The 21,703-nt window shown below is 37.0% G+C and overlaps 1 pseudogene; it reads left to right on the forward strand.

Annotated features, from left to right (window-relative positions):
• Positions 1 to 21,665, forward strand: part of LOC141512141 (polyunsaturated fatty acid lipoxygenase ALOX12-like) — a 29,569-nt pseudogene extending 7,904 nt beyond the window's left edge.
• The last annotated feature ends 38 nt before the right edge of the window (positions 21,666 to 21,703 follow it).

Consider the following 21,703-nt stretch of genomic DNA (forward strand, 5'->3'; position numbering starts at 1 on the left):
ACATTTAAGAAGAGGGACAGAGTGAAAGGAGAGAGAAAATATAGTATTTGGTAGTGGGAAAGTATGAATGGAGGGAGTTGTGATCAGCAATGGCAACAGTGGAAAAATATGGAAGTAGCTTTTTTGATGGACTTATCATAAAGAATGTGATCCATCTGTGACAGAGCTGGTGGTGTTGGAACCCAGACTGAAGCACATTTTATTATTATTATTGTTATTATTATTATTATTATCATTATTAGGGGGGGTGCAGGGCAGGTGGGGTTGGGTGGCTTGCCTGGGACTGCACAACTGGATGGTTGTTGGGTGTCTGAGGCTGGATTTGAGCCCGGGTGCTCCAGGCTCCAGGGCTGGTGCTCTATCCGCTTTGCTACCTGGCCATCCCTACTATTACTACTACTGCTACTACTACTATCATCATCATCATCATCATCATCATCATCATCATTATCATTTTATTTTATTTTATTTTGTTTTTGTTTTTGTTTTTTTCAGGGCAAATGGGGTTGGGGTGGCTTGCCCAGGGTCACACAGCTGGGTGATTGGTGGGTGTCTAGGGCCATATTTGGGCTCCCGTGCTCCTGGCTCCAGGGCCAGTGCTCCATCCACTGCACCACCTGGCTGCTATTATTATTATTATTATTGTTATTGTTATTGTTATTTTTTCTCATTATTGCTCATGAGGGTCTATATTATTTTGGGAGGAGGGGGTATTATATTTACTCTTAAAGAAGAATATTTTAGTAATGTACATAAAAAACATCATTTGTACAAAAATAAGAATAAATAAATAGTAAAAAAAAGAATAGTCAAAGGGATAATGACACTGTAGAAGAAGAAAAAATAAAAATGACCTACTTTCCTGAATTCTTTCCATTCTCTTTTCTAATTCCTAAATCTTACCAATCACTTCCATCTCATGCTAATCTCCATTCAACCCAACACAGGCACTGAACACTGGTGGGGGAGATTCTCTGAAGGGCAATAAACTGTCTGACCTATCAATCCCTCTGCCCTCCCTATAACTTGACTGATCAAGGGCTTCTGGGGATTCAATCATATCTTTATGCTCAGGATGCTCTTAGACTCTGGGACATTATCTTCCAGCAACAAGTGGCACCCAGGGGAAGAATGGAGGGAAACTCTTGAAAAGGGGAAACATGGGGGTGGGACAGCTAGGTGGCACAGTATATAGAGCACCAGCCCTGGAGTCAGAAGTACCTGAGTTCAAATCCAGCCTCAGACACTTAATAATTACCTAACTGTGTGGCCTTGGGCAAGCCACTTAACCCCAGTGCCTTGCAAAAAAAAAAAAAAAAACTAACTAAAAAAAAGGCAGGGGGGACATAGACCCAGGTATTCCAGTGTTGAAAAGGCATGAAGTGACTTGGAACTGGAGGATTTCAATAAGGCAAACAAGATGACCAAGCCTGTAGGGACATATGGGAGAAGTATGAGATGGTGGTCAGTTTAAGAAAGAAAAGGAAATTGCAGGGGATGAAGCTGTTTATATTAGCTGTGTTTCTAGGGGTCCAAACACAGCTCACATTATCAAAGCACATTACTCACAACTGCCTATGAAGTAGGTAGTACAAGAATTATAAATGTTGAATGATGTAGCCATTTTACTCAGCAACATTAAGTGACTATCTTCTCCATGGATAAACAGTAATGAGAAATAAATTAAGTGGAGCCTATAAAAAAGAAGCATTAAATGAAAAAGTATGGACTTGCTAGGGAATCTAGCTGTCTGATGATGATGGAGACCATTATATCAAGGAGTTGATATCATAACAAGCACATGAATTGTATTTGAGTGAGGAGATGCATACTAAGTCACCAGTCTCACTTTCTCCTCCAGAGTCATCTGGGTCCAATGACTAGATATGAATCAGGAAGATCAGAGATAACCCTGGATGCTAGGCAACCATAGTTAAGTGACTTGCCCAAGTTCATGCAGCTAGTAAATGGCAAATGTCTGAGGTTGGATTTGAACTCTTGTCCTCCAGACTCCAAAGTCAGTGCTCTATCCACTGCGGCCTTGGGTTGCCCTTAAGAAGACCATCTAAGGGGCAGCTAGGTGGCGTAGTGGATAAAGCACCAGCCTTGGAGTCAGGAGTACCTGGGTTCAAATCCAGTCTCAGACACTTAATTACCTAGCTGTGTGGCTTTGGGCAAGCCACTTAACCCCATTTGCCTTGCAAAAAAAAAAAGAAAGAAGAATACTAATAGAGATACTCAAAAATGAACAGAATAGAGAATCCTAAAAAAAAATCCTATAAATAAAACATACAGGAAGCATGGATAAAAAGTAAGATGGCAAAGTAGTATTCAATGAGACCTGGAGAAGAATAACAAATGGAAAGTTTTATTTTAATCAAAAGGAAAGTGAAAATTGGGCAAAAGGTAAGAAGTAAACATCTGTTAAGCTCCAAACTTGATTCAGGAAAGTATGGTGCTTCTGATGAGGGACTAGAATGAAATGAGACACTCATGTATCATATACTACTTGAGAAAAGTAGTTCACTCAACCATAACACATATAGGATATACAAGAAAGAAGATAGAACAGTAACTTCCTTCACCCTCATATTTGACATGATTGTTTACATGGTTAAAAACATGTCTGGAATCACAGGGCTCTGAGATATCAATAAAATCTAAAGAATACTGATTCTAACGTGCAACCTAAGGGGTGGAATACTCCCAGCAAAGTTTGCAAGAGTTCACTCAACCATAACACATATAGGATATACAAGAAAGAAGATAGAACAGTAACTTCCTTCACCCTCATATTTGACATGATTGTTTACATGGTTAAAAACATGTCTGGAATCACAGGGCTCTGAGATATCAATAAAATCTAAAGAATACTGATTCTAACGTGCAACCTAAGGGGTGGAATACTCCCAGGAAAGTTTGCAAGACTCTACCCTTTCTCCCTCAGATAAATGGTGATTGGTGGTGGATGGTGAGATTTTAAAATTTTCTTTGCTCTTGTAAAGCTGTCTGAATTGTTTTTGTTTTCTCTGTACCTTAATTGATTGTGTTAGTTATCTATTGTATTTTCTCTGTCCTGATTTGGCCACATCTGTTTTCCGTTTTTATTTCCCTCCCCTGTCAAGAAAGTGGCTTCTAGCCACCTGTCATTTCTCTATGTGGTTTTTTTCAATGGAAAAGGGGGGGGGGGAATTAGAATTTTGCTTTCAAAATTAACAATTTAGGCAACCAATAATAGAGAAGCATTTGGTTTTGATTGAGTATTTTAAAGGTTATACAAATTACAATTAAGGATTAATTAATATAAAATATAATGTTGAATTGAAAGGTATATTGTGGAAATTTGGAATTTTTGCTGCAAATTATATATGAAACTTCTATCCATTTTAAATATTTTAAATCTTGGGAAATATCTTATTCCTCATCATATAAGACAGAAAGTAACTTGAAGATGTGAATAATTTACAATTTGAATAGATTATGAAAGTTTTCTAATTTTATTTTCACAATAAATCATATACATGTGAAATGTTAATCAAAAGATAAACTATGGGATATTTCTGAGAGTGTGGAACTCAGATCAAAAATAATCTAAGAGGTGCTCATATTTGGAGTAAATTAAAATTCTAACATCATAAAAATCCTAACAGTAGAGCACTAATATGAGGAACTCTCAAGGAGAAAATCAAGCCTTTTGTCTCAGAATAAAAGACAGAAATTTTAAATCCTATTCTGATAATAATTGTTTGGAAAACTATAACTTATAATATTAAATTATTAATCTGATAACATTAATTTGATAACATTTGGGAAAAATAAGATCCATGGGCAAATGAGTTCATTTCAATTCTAAAATATGAATTACTCAATTTATTCACTTAGTTTATTGTTTAAACAATCAATTTAAATTTAATAAGCAGTAGCAGATTATCATCTAATTTAGGATGTCATCATTTTTAAGATTTCAGGGCATAGCTCCATGCTAGAGGATTTTAAAGAAAAGTGTAGTAATTTGACTTCTGTGGGAAACTGCAAAATATAAGCTTTCCTTTAGAAATCAGTAAATCAGGTTTAAACCAGGAGAAAGGTTTTGAGATAAAAATCTATAGGAAGTTCTTTGGAGTTAGCCAAAACTTGTTTGAAAGAAAGCAATTTACTAGAGCCAAAAGGTAGTCAGGGAACTGACCACATGTTATAAGTCCAGATTTGATTTGATTTAGGCCAAAAGAACAGGACCAACTAATTTAAGGAATTTATTAAATTTTATAATCTCTTTTAGTTAGATAACTTTATTTCCTAAAGATTCTAAAATTAGGAAATATTGATAAATAATTGTAACAACTATGATTATTAGTAAAAAACATTTCTCATAAACTAAACATTGGGAGATTAAAATTGTACTGTTGATAACAAACAGATTGAATGAATTAAGAAAATTTAAATAAAACAAAAAAATTTATGTATTATTATTATTGTAACATACTTCCTAAGTTTGTTCTTACCAATTTGAATATATAAGCCTACATCATCTAAGGATATATTCATATTTTTGTTTTTTGCAAGGCAATGGCTTGCCCAAGGCCACACAGTTAGGTAATTATTAAGTGTCTGAGGCCGGATTTGAACTCAGGTACTCCTGACTCCAGGGCCGGTGCTCTAGGTGTGCCACCTAGCTGCCCTGGGTATGTTTTTCCTGGCTTAAGCAAACACACTGCTACCCTTTTTGAAAATACCTTTCTCAGAAATTTTGCATTTTTGAAGACCTTTTGAGTTTTATGTATGATACTTAATAATTTACATTAATTTGGGTTTGATAAGTTCATATTTTAAAGGTTTATTTTGCTTTGAAGCTGAATAAGAGTTTTCTTATTTTTTATAATTTCCTAACCTGTTTAAGAAAATTCTTGTATCTGATTTTAATCTTTCAGCCATAAGTTAATTAAATACAATAATTTGATATTAACAACTATATATTTAAAGATAAAATGACATGACCTACCCTAATGTTTAGTGGAGCTCTTTTAACATAACTGATAAAACACACTAGGCTGGGAAGGAAGAGGGCCATTACTGAAGTTAATTGATGATAATGCTTCTGCCTCATTGAATGTGACATAACTTGGAATTTTTTTTTGATTCAAACTACTGTAATGAAGAGAGACACTGGGATTTTGAATGTTTTTGTTAGTTTCATTTCCTAGGTCTTTTCCACCTATGCTCATTCTTATAGCTCTTAAATAAAATTTTCTGTTTTTCAAAGTAATAAATGTGAAAGTTTACTATTACAATAATCATATTTTGTCATTAGATAAATGTATCCAAATTACTGTATAAAAGACTTTGCTGTTTTTTTATCTGAATTTGTTGCCATTCCATGATTACAGAGAGGTAAGAATTATATTAACGTGTTGACTCAATTCCTGAAGAATCTCATTTTGAGAATGATGAGTATATTTGGGTAGAAGTAAATTAACTTGTAATACAAAGATGTAAAATCCATTGTTTGTAAGGTTAACATTAAGAAACCTCTAGGTTGTTTTTGCTTTTGTTCTAAGAAGTAAGGTTTTGGTATGAAAACATGTCTAGTGAAATTTAATAATTCATGTATCACCCTGTTTGGAAATCTGTTTTTTCTTATGACTGTTTTGTTTCATGTGGATTTAGAAATCCTTATTGAAATTATTTTAAAATTGATATTGTAATTGTTTAAAAGGATACTAAAAAGCAATAGTTTGTATTTACTAATATGAATATGGATAATAATTAAACATATTTACTATAAAATATTTTTTATTCTAGATACAATTTGAGATTATTGTATTTTTACATCCCAAGTTGTTGTCTGTTATATTTCATTCTTAAAGCACAGTCCTTATGTGCAACAATTGATAGAATGAGTTGTGAGCTTTGCTATGATGAACTCCTGCTTTTACCACTGTGAGTTTATAGTCAATATTTGATCATCCTGAACTGAACATCACTTGAAGCTTGATTATGAAATTTGCTATTTAAAGACCTTATGGGAATATTAATTGGCTTCTATCTGAGTCTGGGTCCAGATATTGGTCATCAATGAAATTATGTTGGACCAATGACTTACGAGGCTGGCAATCCTTTGAGGTTTGGACATAGACACTGTAGGTGACAGTTTCATAGGAAAAGATTAAGAAAATGGCTTTCAATTTGGAATTACACCCAAAAGGCAACAAAAATGTGCACATCCTTTGCTGGTTTATTGATCCAGCAATACCACTACTGGGTCTATACCCTGAAGAGATTATGAAAAAGGGTAAAAACATCACTTGTACAAAAATATTCATAGCAACCCTGTTTGTCATGGCAAAGAATTGGAAATTGAGTGAATGTCCATCAATTGGGGAATGGCTTAATAAACTGTGGTATATGTATGTATGTGATGGAACACTATTAATAATTCTATTAGAAATCAGGAGGGGTGGGAATTCAGGGAAGCTTGGAAGGATTTGCATGAACTGATGCTGAGCGAGATGAGCAGACCAGAAGAACATTGCACATCCTAACAGCAATAAGGGGGGATCATCAACCTTAATGGACTTGCTCATTCCATCAGTGTAACAATCAGGCACAATTCTGGGGTATCTGCAATAGAGAACATCATCTGTATCCAGAGAAAGAATTGTGGAGTTTGAACAAAGACCAAAAAACATATTATCTTATTATGTAATTTTGCTATCTCTTATACTTTTTTCCTTAAGGATATGATTTCTCTCTCATCACATTCAACTAAGATCAATGTATACCATGGAAACAATGTAAAGACTAACAGACTGCTTTCTGTGAGGGGTGGGGGGAAGGAAGTGAGATTAGGGAAAAATTGTAAAATTCCAAATAAATAAATAAATAAACAAAAATAAATAGATAGATAAAAAAGAAAATGGCTCTTTAACAAGCTCTAAGACTGAATTTTCCTAACTCATTTTCTCAAACATGACATTTGAAATGTCTCACCTGGCAGATTTAAAGTCTGACTCAAGGCATTTCTCCATCCATATAACCTTACCTGAAAACTGACATCTAAATAAAAAAGGAAATTTTTCCTTTCTTATATCCTTCTTCTTTATGGTAAATTTCTGTAATCCTGTCAAGAGCTAAATATAAAAATAATATTAATTCCGACCATTTTTGTTTACAATATCTAAATTCTAATGACCAGCTAGGCTAGTATATTGCCTTGGCATCTATTGTCATCTATATGTTCCTGTGGGAATTAAACTCCTTTCCAAAACACTAAGGGATATTTATGCAAGTATGATAAAGATTTTGTGACATCAATATATATGATTCTCTATCATAACTATCTCAAATTCTGTTTTAAGGAAAGGAATGTTGGGCAACTATATCAGAAGAAAGATGACCCACAAGTCATCCCACCCCACATGAGAGATGGCCATTTTCAGTGAAGTTTTTGATTCTTTTTAAACTTTAGCAAATAGTTTAAACTGTTTTATTTATAAATTACACACTGTTCTAAAATGATTATCAAATGTATGATACAAATTCAAGTTGTTTTAGAATTTTTTTAATTAATTCACTTTTTGTAGCAGAATTCTTATTCTTCTTATTATTTTGTTAGTAGAACAGTATTATTTCAAATAGGAGAAATTAATGAATAATGCCAAGTATAAAACTGGTTTTTAAAACCGGTTTGGTTCTCAAATTTTCTATTTGTAGACAAGTTCTCTGTGTGACAATTGACAAATCAAATTGTGATTTTCATGGTCTAAGAAGTTCCAAATTTCATTTTTTAAATAATGGAAACATAAGTTTTGGTAAAATTTCTCTTGAGATATTTCTTATATCAGAAAGGAAACTATCTACAAGTAACCTCGATGCACTTAGAAAAAACTGGTCCACAATAATACCCAGAGCTCTAGAATTACCTCAAATGTCTCTGAAATTTTATGCTGCTGTTTACCTTCTTCCTCTTGTGCTTATTTGCATGAGTTATTTAATCAAAGAGGACTACCCCCACCTTTTGATCTCTCTAATTTGCCCCTTTGACACTGTAAATGTCTTGTCCATCCTTGTGTCCTTTTCATAGACCATGTGTTGTCTGCCCATCTCCTAGTAACTCTAGTTCTCCAAGAGATACTATTTCTCCTTCCAAAATGCCCCTTATTTTTTCCCTACACCTTTCATTAATTGACCTACAATTGATGAGGTGACAACTTTGTTCATAATGGAGGAAATTGTCAAAGTTTAATAAGTTTTCAAATCTATATGCCTGGTTAAAAGTCTGATTTTCTTTCAAATGTAAACAATGAAATGTTTTCTCTCCACATGTTAATTACAATCTCAGGAAAACAAATTACTAGAAAACCAGAAAATTTGTCCTCCCCTCCCTCCTTATATTTTAATTCAGGAAAAGAGATAACTATGGATCCTCCTTTAAACTAGATATCATTGTATAGCAACAAGCAATTATATAACCTAGATTTAATGTTTTTCTTATCTTTGTTTGTATATAAATATCCTGATCTGCTGGGGTGGTCATCTTGGATAGATAACTTCCACCTATAGGTTTTGTAGTAAATCTTAGAGAATAAACTTCATGTCTAATTATATTTTCTGTCATTTTAACTGTAAATTATTGTTTTACACCTCCTCAAGTCTACCCTCCCCTTCTCTTTGGTTGAAGCCACTCTTCCTTGATGGAGCTTCACCCTGGGCACCCATCCCCTGGACCCAACTCCACCACTGGGGCCCCTCCAGGCTTGCCTGCTGCCCCCACCCATTCCAGAGGTTCCCTTTATTCCTGTCCCCTCCCTGCTCCCTAGACTCACCTCTATTAACTGGAGCTCCATCTCTTTTGCCTCCCCCAATTTGGGCCTGCCTATTCTCCCTTGAGCTTTGCCCCCATATCCTATTCTAGTCAGGCTCCATAACCCTCATCTGGTGGAAGATTCTGTTCACACAAAGGCTGACAGAAAATTTCTAGGATATATGGCAAGAGGAAATTATTCCAAGATTCCAAGGATGCCTCTGTTATGCATCTCTATTTAGTAAAGGGAAATAGATTATCTTTCAATAATCATAGAGTGGAGGGTAGGGGTATCTCTCTCTTAGTCACTGCTGACAAGATTCTTGCCAGAGACTTCCTTAATAGACAGATCCATCATCCAGAAGATGGTCTTCTACCCAAGAGCCTCAGTGTAGCTTCAGAAATGACTGAGGAATAGTTGATATGGCATTTGCTACTCAACAACTCCAGAAGAAATGCCAGGAACAGAAAAGAGATTTGTACACATTTTCAGATCCAATAAAGACTTTTGATACTGTCAGTGATGACAAAACTTGGTTGTGCAGGAAAGTTCATTAATATTGTCCATCAGTTTCATGATGGTGTGCTTGCCTGGGTTCTCGATAATGAATGATGCTCTAGCACTTTCCCAGTCGTCCAAAGAAGTGAAGCACAGCTGTGTGTTACTCCCATGCCTTTAGCATGATGTTTTCATTGATGTTATTAGATGCCTACTACATCAAGGTCAGTTACTGCACTGATGGTAAGTCATAGCAAAAGAGTAACTGAGACCCAGAGAGCCAGAATGACTCATCTAAAATCAGAGAGCTAGATTGTTAGGATTCATCCTCTTAACTCAAGTCTAGTGCTGATTTCAAGGCACTAAAAGTATTATTTATTTTTCCTTCTTTTAGTCTAAGGGCTTAGAGACTGTCTAGGGAGTGCTCAGAGAGGGTGAAAGTGCCAAAGGAATGATAATAACCTTGGGAAGGATAGTTGAGGGTTGTGAGAAAAGCACTAGGTAAACTTTAAAACTCTAGAATATGAGTTATGTCAAAGAATATAGTCTGGGTTAGATAGGTGATTAGAAATCTTGTCCTGCCACGAAAAGCTTTATTTTATAGAAACCAAAGCCAAAAGAAGTCACTAAGTCATTCAGGAAATTAGTCTTGGTTTTATGTTTATTTTTTTCCTCCCTTCCTCACACTCTACCCCACATGAGAGATGGCCATCATGTCACACACACACACACACACACACACACACACACACACACACACACACACATTGTGTGTGTGTGTGTGTGTGTGTGTGTGTGTGTGTGTGTCCATATAAAATGATGCCATGCATATGTCTATTTATGAGCTCTTTCTCTGGAGATGGATAGTATCTTCCTTCCTAGGGACTTGTAGTTTATTTAAATGTTTATAATACTTCAAATAACTTAGTCATTCACAGTTATTTTTCAAACAATTTGTTGTTACCATATGTAATGTCATCTTCCTGCTGCTCATTTCATTCTTCATTATTTCATGCGTTTTTCCATGTTTTTCAAAAAATCAACCTGCCCATCATTTCTTACAGCACAGAAATATTCCATCATGATAATTGACCACAACTTTTTTTCTGAGTAGTCCTTCAATTTCCAGTTCCCTCATTAAAAGACTTGAGCCTTGCCCTGGACAGCAGTAGGCAGGGATCTGGGCAACTTTCTCATTCCTTTTTTTAAAGCAGCTAGCTTCTCTAATCATAACTTCTCAGGTTTACTTGGCTCCCTGAACTCCTAATCCTAAAATCCCAGACCTCTCCCTAAAACATGCCCTAAAGAGATTGAGTACCCACTCCTCAAGGCTTTGGGTTGGGGAGCAGGAATAGAGGAATACAGTTTTTTGGTAAGCTGAAATGAACAGTTAGACGAGTTAGAAGAATGAATCTTGACAACTGTGTAATTTTAGAGAAGTCATTTCAGCTAATGGAAATAATTACAGAAGGATTGTGAGAAAACCTTAATTATCATAATGGGGTTGTTGCTATTTGTATGCTTATGCTGAGCTTTTAGAAAATGTTCTATCCCATGTATGTTATTGTGATTTTACTTGTGTTTTTGATAAATTCATAATCAATCATTTAAATTGCTATGCGTGTCATTCTGTGAGAGTGAATATCGAATCATTAACCAAACACTGGCCAAGGAAGCTTGACTGACAGAGTGCGCAGGATTTTCTGTTAATTTTCTGTTACTCTTCTCAAAGCAGGCACCTTCTCTAGTAGTGATGGGTCACTTCAGGCCGTCATTCTGAGGGTGTCCTGGACATCTGAAAGTGGGGCTCAAATGACTGGGGTAAGCTCCAGATTGGGGAGGTATTAGATAGACAGTAATTTCTCTGCAAACATGGGCAGCAAACTCAGTATGAAACCATAAGGATAACAGGGCAACTAGAAAGGCTAAGGTGATTTTGGAAGAGAGACCAGATCCAAATAGATGAAAGTCTATATACTGTGTTCCTGCTCAATGTTGAAAGACTAAAGAGTATCCAGAGGAAGGTTACTAATTATAATGAAAGTCCTCACAATTCAGTCACATATGGATCAGTTAATAGAATATAATGTCGGTAGAAGAAGAGACCAAGAGAGAAGTATGTCTGAAGTGCTGACAGGTACAATAGGAATTAGATTTATTCTACCTGAACACAGCAGCAGAATTAAAAGGATTGGAAGGAAGCAGCAAAGAAATGAATTTAGACCTAATGGAATGGAAAATTTCCTAACAATGAACAGGACCCCAAGGTATAATTTGCTGCCTTCAGAAGTACTGGGATCCCCTTGGCTGGAAATTGTCAAGCAAAGGCTGGATATGAGTGCTTGTTGTATAGGTGGTAGTGAGAGAAATGATTTATTGACCCTTATTTTATTTCAATCAATATTAATCATTTCAGTGTGGTTCCATAGAGATGATTGTAAGCAATTATTAGCAATATACTAATCTAGTATTGTACATTTAGTCAGCCTAGTCAGCTAACATTTGGAGTTTTTAAATTTTTTAAATTTTAAAATTTTTATTACCCCAACTACACACAAAAGCAAGTCTCAATATTTAATTCCAAAATCTTGAGTTCTAAATTCTCTCCCTTACTCCTACTCCCCTCCCCCCACTGAGCAAGCCAGTTACTTGGTATAGGTTAAAAATGTGGAGCCATAAAACACATTACTACAATAGTCATGTGGTAAAGGTAAACATAATCCCCCTCCCCCACTAAGAAAGAGAAACCTCAAAAAAAAATAAAGTGGAGGGAAAAAGAGTGTGCTTCATTCAGTCTATGTTCTGATACCACAGGCTCTTTCTTTGGGGTGGATAGTATTCTTTCTCATAAGTCCATCAGAGAAATTGCTTCAATATTTTTTCCCATAGTTGCTGAATACAGTTGCTAGCTATATTTCCCTCCATTCTATTTCCCTCTACCCCCATTTATTTTATTCTCTCTCTCCTCTTTCATCCTGTCCCTCCTCAAAAGTGTGTTGTATCTGACTACCCTCTCCCATGATCTTCCCTCTCTTCTATCACCTACCACCCCCCCTTCCCTCCCCCTGTCCCCTTTCTCCCATCCCTTTCCTTCTGTATTTTCCTCTAGGATAAGATAGATTTCTATACCCAATTGAGTATGTTTGTTATTTCCCCTCCAAGCCACTTCCAAAGAGAAGTGGCTCACTCATTCCCCCTCACCTTTCCCCTCTTCTACTCCATTGCCAAAGTTTTTCTTGACTCTTTTATGTAAAATAACTTTCCCCACTCTACCTCTCCTTTCCCCATCTTCCAGTACATTCCTTTCTCAACCATTAACTGCATCTTTTTAATATATTATATCTTCAAATTCAATTCCCTCTTGCATCCTTCTAACTGCCTTAATAAATGAGAAGCTTCATATGCGTTATTAGTATCATCTTCCCATGCAAGAATACAAACAATTCAACATCCTCCTTCCCATCCTCCCTCTTTATGCTTCACCTGAGTTCTATACTTGAAGATCAAACTTTCTGTTCAGTTCTTGTCATTTCATCAGGAAAGGTCAACTAATATTTGTACAAGAATAGCATATAATAATGAATATTTCACATATACAATATAGGAATAATACAGATAGATTAGATCTAAGGTCTACTTCATTGGAGAGGGCCATGGACCCTTTAATAAAATGCTATTGGCTTGGAGCTCTGCCTCAGTGGTTTTTCTTGCAGATTGGACCACTTGAGACCCCACATTATATAACCTGCACCCAAGATATAGGGAACTGCTCCTCTACCATGAGATAGGTCAACCTCTACTTCTGACAATCCCCAGCTTCCTTCATGGTTCAGCTCTTCTCCTGCATGAGACTGTCTTGGATTCCTCTTCCCAAGAAAAATGCTTGTTTTTATTTGTCAAGTTGTATCTTCCAAATAGAACATAAGCTCCCAGAGGACAGAGACAGTTTCATTTTTGTAATGTATAGCATGGTATCTTGTGAAAGGCTAACTATTTCTATTGAGTTGAAGTTGAATTGTTTCTTCTTTAAGTATAAGCTAGAGTAGATAGCCTCAAATTCCTTACAACCCTGTAATTCTATGAAATATATATTTGTGTATGTACTTATATGTGTGTGTGGGAGTATGCATAGTAGGCAGCTACCTGTAAAACTTCTTTTCAGTACCTCCATTCACAGGCAGAGTGACTTGAGGTCTCAACAGAACTAGTCCAAATCTTTCAACATTTATGACATTACACAAGTTCATCACTTATAAAATCTACAAAAATTCTTCACTTTGTGAGCTATGATTACAATTCTCTTCTTCCTAAATCTAGTACCTTCCCCTACATTCACACCCTAGATGGGAGGATTTTGAAGTTGGTGTCTCAGAAGACCTAGTTTCCCTTCTGAATGTGAAGCTTTGTAAAATCCAACTTCTAGTAAGGTCTCTCTTAAGAACTTTAGAATTGGGGGGTGGAGGCAAAATGGCAGCATGAGAACAGACTTTCCTAGGAGCTCTCTCCAAAATATTTCAAAAACTTAAAATTATGACTCTAACTAAATTTTCAGAGACAGAACCCACAGAAAGATCCAGTGAGGCAATTCTCCAGCCCAAGGTAGCCTGGAAGAATGTGGCAAGGCTCTGTTCCACAGGGTTGGAAGGGGCTGCAGCTCAGCCAGGTTCATATTGCCAGAGCAAAGGAGTTCCAGCCTTCTGGGAATAGACCTCAGGTCACCTGGGTCCCTGGGAGCACTGGCTCCTGTCAGCAGAAGCAGTCTCTTGACCTGCCAATCCAGGGAATACCAAACACAACTTGGAAGATCAAAGGGGAAGCCAGAGTGAGTGGGAGTCAGCATGAGCCTCAACATGACCACAGCCCTCAGCATAGCTCAGATCCCAGGAAACAGAAGCAGGCTCACAGAGCTGCTCAGCAGGGAGCCACCTGGCTGCTTCCAGAGTGCTCACCCTATGGCTAGGAGGGGAGACTGTCAAGGTCTCTCCTCTGTCCCTGGGACAGGACTCTTGTGCTTTGTCCACATTCAGACCCAAGTCGCAGTCTGGGGCCTCCCATTGTCATAGAGTAGGGACCCTCTGCACAGCTCCAGGGCAGAGGGATGTGCTTGTGGTCATCCACAGATCAAAGTATAGGCCAGGAGAGTAGCCAGAGTCTCTCATAAGACCTTGGAGCATGAGCTGCAGTCCTTGCGGGGGTGTCCCAATAATACTCAAAAGCTCAGGAAGTAGGGGCGGCTAGGTGGTGTAGTGGGTAAAGCACCGGCCTTGGAGTCAGGAGTACCTGGGTTCAAATCCAGTCTCAGACACTTAATAATTACCTAGCTGTGTGGCCTTGGGCAAGCCACTTAACCCCGTTTGCCTTGCAAAATCCTAAAAAAAAAAAAATCTCAGGAAGTACCCTAAAACCAGGGCACAGGCTGGGGAAATGAGCAAACAGATAAAAAGGAACCTAATCATAGACAATTACTTTGGTCCTATAGAGGATCAAAACACACATTCAGAAGATGACCAAGTCCAAGCTTCTATATCCAGTCTCCAGGAAATATAAGAGTTGGCTCAGGCTATGACAGAGCTCAAAAAAGATTTTGAAAATGAAGTGAGGGAGGTAAAGAAAAAATTGGGAAGAGAAATGAGAGAGATGCTGGAAAAACATGAAAACCAAGTCAGCATCTTGGAAAAGGAGACCCCAAAAAATGCTGAAGAAAATAACCTGGTAAAAACAAGTTTAGGTCAAATGGGAAAAGGCAGTCGAAAAAGTTAATGAGGAGAATGCCTTAAAAAGCAGAATTGGCCAAATGAAAACGGAGATAAGAAAGCATTCTGTACAAAACAACTCTTTCAAATGTAGAATGGAGTTAAAGGAAGCTGATGACTTTGCAAGGAATCAAAAAACAATAACACAATACCAAAAGAGTGAAAAACTAGAATAAAACGTGAAATATCTCATTTAAAAAAAATTATCTTGAAAACAGATCTAGAAGAGATAATTTAAAAATTATTGGGCTACCTAAAAGTTATGATCAGGAAAAGTGCCTTGACTTCATTTTTTTTTTTAGGTTTTTGCAAGGCAAACGGGGTTAAGTGGCTTGCCCAAGGCCACACAGCTAGGTAATTATTAAGTGTCTGAGACTGGATTTGAACCCAGGTACTCCTGACTCCAAGGCCGGTGCTTTATCCACTACACCACCTAGCCACCCCCTTGACTTCATTTTTAAAGAATTTCTACAGGAAAATTGCCCTGGTATTCTAGAAGCAGAGGGTAAAATAGAAATTGAGAGAATCCACCGATCTTCTTCTGAAAGAGATCCAAAAAAATAACCCCCCAGAGAAAATTTTACAAGCAGTCAAAAGGAAACAATTCAAATATCAAGGAGCTACAGTCAGGATTACACAGGACTTAGCAGTATCCACATTAAGGGCTCATAGGGCTTGGAATATAATATTCCAGAAGCAAAAGAGCTTGGAATACCACTAAGAATCAACTACCCAGCAAAACTGAAATCCTCTTCCAGGTTAAAAGATGAACTTCTAATGTTACTGTTGAAACAGCCAGAGCTGAACTCAAGTACAAGACTCAGGTGAAGCACAGAGAGGGTGGACAAGATGAATGAATTATGAGGGATTTAATCATAATGAACTGCTTGTATTCCTGCATGGGAAGATGATACTGATAACACTTATATGAACCTTCTCATTTATTAGAGCAGTTAGAAGGAACTTTTATAGATGAGACACAGGAGAGAGCTGAATTTGAATGTATAATATATTTTTAAAATGGAGTCAGTGGATGAAAAGGAAATGTATTGGGAGAAAGGGAAAGGAGAAGTAGAATAGACTAAGATATTTTATGTAAAAGAGTCCAGAAACAGTTTTTGAAATGATATGGAAGGGGGAAGGTAAGGGGAATTCTCATTGGAAATGGCTCAGAAAGGCAACAACATATATACTTAATAGGGCATAGAAATCTAGAAGAAAAAGGAGAGAAAGGGGATGGGGGAGGGGAGGGAGGATGTAGATGATAGAGGAGAAGGTAGATCATGGAAGAGCATAGTCAAATATAACACATTATCTATTTTACTTTTTGAAAGGTGGTGGAATTAGATGGTGTGTCCAGGACTAAAAGGTTGAGTGGTTGCTGGGTCTCTGGGGTGGGATGTAGACTTGGGGCTTCCCCACAGCAAACTTTTGAAGAGGGACAGAATGAAAGAAGAGAGAAAATATAATAAATGGTAGTGGGGAGGAATGGATGGAGGGAATTACAATTAGCAACAGTAACTGTGGAAAAATATGAAAGTAACTTCTCTGAAGGACTTGATAAAGACTTGATAAAGACTATGGATTATGATAGAGAATGTGATCCAACCCAGAGACAGAGCTGATGGTATCAGAACACAGACTGAAGCACATTTTTTTCTTTCTTTCACTTTATTTCTCATGAGGTTTTTTTTTAATTTTTGTAGGGGGGAAGGGATTATATTGACTCTTACAACAAGACTGTTTTATTAATGTGTAAATAAATTAAAAATGTAAATTTAAAAAATCCACCTTCTGCTAAAAGATGCCCTGGATCTTCAACCAAAACTGTTTGAGTTTTGAGCAGGGAAGAGGAAAAGAAGAATGTGTACCTGTCATGACTAGGTTCAAGGGGATGGCCTGCCTGAAGCCTCTGGTGAGAAGGGGCAAGGACAGGGCAGAGGAATAAGGGCTGGAAGGGAGATTAGTGATTATCCAAATTAATGCCTCATTTTAAAGAAAAAGAAACTGGGGAACATTAAAGTAATGTGCCTAGCCCAAAGGTGGGGTGATATTGGGTTTAAAGTGAAAGAATAGGAGGGAGTGGTTCAGGAAAGGATTAGAAGGAAGGAGAGGACATAAGGAAGGGAAGGCACAAGGAAAGTAGAGTACAAGGAGGTCAGAAATAGAAGTAGATGGAAGAAAGTTATGTGACAGTTTTATGACACAAAGCAATAGCTTTACCTGGGTGAGGTTGGAGACATAAGGAAAAGTGGCATCCAAAACTAGGGAAGGGGTAAAATCGAAATAGGAGGCTTGAGGTGGGACTACAGAAGAACAGGAAACCTGTCCTAAGTCAGGACAGCAGGTAAGAAAAGGGAAGGGGGAATGGGCTTGACATAGAGGCAGAGAGAAAAAGAAAATGGGGATAAGACTCAGAAAATTGATGAGCTGGAGCCAGGAAATAGAGAGCAGCGTGAATTGGTAGAAACTACTATTTTATATATAATTGGAAAATAAATAAAATATTTATATTTAAAATGGAGATGAAATAGATAAGTGACACCTTGTTTTCATGTCTCCTGGAAATGACTTCTAGGGACTGTTTCAGAAATACCAAGAAGAAGAGCTGGAGGAGAAAGGGATGGGGAATAGACAGAGAAGAAGAGAAAATGGGAATGATTCAGGAAATTAGTGAGCTAGAACCAGGAGATAGAGAGCAATTTGGAGGCACAAACATGGAGAAGAAACAGATAGGTGAGATTTTGTTCTCATGCTTCCCTAGCTTAGATGATGAGACATGACTTTCAGGGCCTATTTCAGAAACACCAGGAAGAAGAGCTAGAGGAGAAAAGGACACTCTATGGGTGATGTTCCCTGACTCATGAGCTCTCAGAAACTTAAGCTCTGACTCCTGAGTCCTATCTTATTTCCACTGTGACTCTTGACTTTTTAAAGGCATCTATTTTCCACTAATCCCTGATTTTTAATATTTATTTTTTAGTTAGTATTTTATTTTTCCCTAGTTACATGTAAAAACAATTTTTAACATCCATTTTTTTAAGACTTAAGAGTTCCAAATTCTCTTCCTTCTTCTCTATCTTACCCCTCATTGAAAAAGCAAGTGATTTGCTATAGGTTATAAATATATAATCATTAAAAATTTTAATTATTTTGTGAAAGAAAATATCCCCCCCCAAAAAAAGAAACCTTAAGAAAAATAAAAGTTAAAAAAGTATGTTTCAATCTGTATTCTGAAAACTATCAGCTCTTTATCTGGGGATGGATATCATTCTTCGTCATAGGTCCTTCAGAGTTGTCTTAAGTTATTATATTGCTGAATACAGTTGTCATTCACAGCTAATTATCCTACTATATAGCTAGTACTTTGTTCACAGTATCTTTCACTTTATATCAACTCATGTAAGTCTTTCCAGGTTTTTCTGAGAGCATCCTGCTCATCATTTCTTACAACAAAATAGTATTCCAATACAATCACAAACCACAATTTATTCAGTCATTCCCTAGTTGATGGGCATCCCCTCAATTTCCAGTTCTTTGTCATCAGAAAAGAGTTGCCACAAATCTCTTTGTACATATAAGTCCGTTTCCCTTTTGTTTTTCGTCTTTTAAGATAAAGATCTAATAGTGGTATTGCTAAGTCAAAAGGCTAACCCCAAACTTTAAACCCTTCACTGAGCTATTATGATTCCATGGATCTCCAGACAGGCCAACTGGAAGAAAGGATTGCCCTTGTCAGTAGCTGCAGCACCAAAGAAAGACCTGTCCCTGAATAAGAGACTACATGGAGATAAGAAGATTAATTTTTTTTAGGGTTTTTTTTTTTTTTGCAAGGCAAACAGGGTTAAGTGGCTTGCCTAAGGCCACACAGCTAGGTAATTAGTAAATGTCTGAGACCGGATTTGAACCCAGATACTCCTGGCTCCAGGGCCAGTGCTTTATCCACTGCGCCACCTAGCCACCCCTTAAGAAGATTAATTTTAAGGGGAAACTTTATTGGACAGAAATGACACAAGGGGCATAAAATGGGGTTTGAGGTGGGAGCTCCCAGAAATGATAGATATGAAATTTTGAGGGAGCTGAGGGCGAATTCAAATGTCTAATTCTCCTACTTAGTTTCTTTAATTCTTATTCTAGAGTGATAAAGATTGCCCTCCCGAGTTCCTGGAATAACTTAGAAGATTTTGACCAAATCTTCTGGAATAGTAGGAGTGCCCTGACCAGTCAGTAACAGCCCCATAACTTTGATTTTTGTCTCCAATGACCCATCCAAGATATTTTGTGTTCTTCCCCATATCAATAACACCCAACTTCTACTCCCATTCCACAAATACTCTATCACTGCTGCCTTTCCACTTACCATCTTATCCAGAAATGTTCTAGAAAAAGAGTTACCAGAAAAGGACTCACTTTCAGGCCTTCATCCTGAGGGCGTTCTGGACATCTGAAGGGGGGACTCAAATATTGGGGCTATAAGGAGAATCCACTGGGGTCCAAGCTCCAGACAGTAGTTTCTCTGCAAACATGGGCAGTAAACTCAGTATGAGACCAAAAGGATAACAGCAGCTAGAAGGGTTAAGGTGATTTTGGGTCACAGGAAGAATGGTAGAGAGATCAGAACCAAGTAGATGAAAGTCCTTCTTAAAACTGTGTTTCTGCTCAATGTTGGTAGACTAAAGAGTATCCATAAATTGCTTTAGAAAAAAAATAAAAAAATAAAGAGTATCCAGAGGAAGGCTACAAATTATGGTGAAGGACCTCATGATCAAGTCACAAAAGAATCAATTAAGAGAAGTAGAATATAAAAATCTGTAAAAGAGGAGAGCAAGGGAGAAGTATAGATGCTTCACTTTAAGTGTCTGAAGTGCTGACAGGTGCAAAAGGGATTAGATTTATTCTACCTGACCACAGCAGCAGAATTAAAAGGAAGGAATGGATGGAAGCAGCAAAGAAATGAATTTAGACCTAATGGAATGGAAAATTTCCTAACAATGAGCATGATCCCAAAATGTAATGTTCTGCCTTCAGAAGTACTGGGTTCCCCTTGACTAAGAAATTGTTAAGTAAAGGCTGGATGAGTGCTGGTTATATATGTGGTAATGAGAGAAATGATTTCTTCTACTCTTATTTTATTTCAATCAATATTAAACACTTCAAGGTGGTTCCATAGGGGTCATGATTGTAAACAATTATTAGTGATAAATTAATCTAGTGTTATAAATATTTGTACAAGAATATCATATAACAATGAATATTTTACATATTCAATATAGGAATAATATAGATTCAATCTTATAGTAGAGCTCAAACTTTAAAATGATTTCAGTGTTTTTCACTTATTTCTTAATTATAAAGTTCACTTGTGTGACCAAGAATGATGAACAAAGTACCTTTATCCTACTTTGCTACAATCACTGTGGCCAAACCTAGCAGGAATGCAAAGCTTCGGCATAAATCCCCCAGCTTATTGTTGGACCACCCTTTCTTGTCAAACATAAGGAGAAATATATGATCACTCAGCAGATTTTTGCTTTGCCTAGCCTGCTGATATGTCATTCCTGGCCCTCCCGGATAATCAAAAATCAAGGTCTTCCAATCAATAAGTTTTTTAATATAAATATTTTATTTGTTTTCCAATTATATACAATAGTAGTTTCAACCAATCATTTTTGCAAGGTTTTGAATTTTACAATTTTCCCTCCTCTGATAGTCTTTACATTTGTTTCCATGATATGCATATATCAAATGTATTGAGAGGAAAAAACATCCATAAGGAAGGAAAAATATTAAAGATAGTAAAATAAAAACTGTCTTCTAAATTCCACAGTTCTTTCTCTGGATCTCCCATGCAGATCCTCTAAAATTGCCCCTGACTGTTGCACTGATGGAGTGAGCAAGTCCATCAAGGTTGATCATCACCCTATCTTATTGTTACAACCAAAAAGATTTTGGATTTTACTTTGCCTCTTCTGTATGTCTGGGGATCAAGTCCTATAAAAGTAAGGCCTTGGGGACCAGGGGCTATGGTGTCAGATTGTGAAGAAGTTCTAAAGGGCCATAGACCCTTTAATAAAATGCTTCCAGCTTAGAGTTCTGCCTTAGTCGTTTTCCCCTTGAAGTTTGGACCATTTCAGACTCCACGTGTACCTAAGGTATAGAGACCTGCTCCTCTACCATGAGACAGGTCAACTTATATCTCTGATAATCCCCAGTTTCCTTCATGGCTCAGCTCAGGTGCCTTCTCCTACATGAGACTGCCTTGGACTCCTCTTACCAAGAAAAATGCTTGTATTTTTTTGTCAAGATGTATCCTCCAAATAGAGCATAAGCTCCCAGAGGACAGAGACAATTTCATTTTTGTAATTTAACATGGTACCTTGTGTAAGGGTAACTATCTCTGTTGAGTTGAAATTGAATTGTTTCTTCTTTAAGTATAGACTGGAGCAGCTGGCCTCAGATTTCTTTCAACTCTGTTATTCTGTGAAAAAGGTATATCTATACTTGTGTATGTGTATGTGTGTGTTTTTGTTTGAGTGTGTGTATGTGAGGTGAGTGTGTATAACAGTTATCTGTAAAACTCCTTTTCAGTCTTTCTTTTTCACAGGCAGAGTGACCTGAGGTCTCAATGGACATAGTTCAAGTCTTTCAACA

The sequence above is a fragment of the Macrotis lagotis genome, chromosome 2, assembly GCF_037893015.1.
Source record: "Macrotis lagotis isolate mMagLag1 chromosome 2, bilby.v1.9.chrom.fasta, whole genome shotgun sequence".
NCBI classification, from domain to species: domain Eukaryota; kingdom Metazoa; phylum Chordata; class Mammalia; order Peramelemorphia; family Peramelidae; genus Macrotis; species Macrotis lagotis.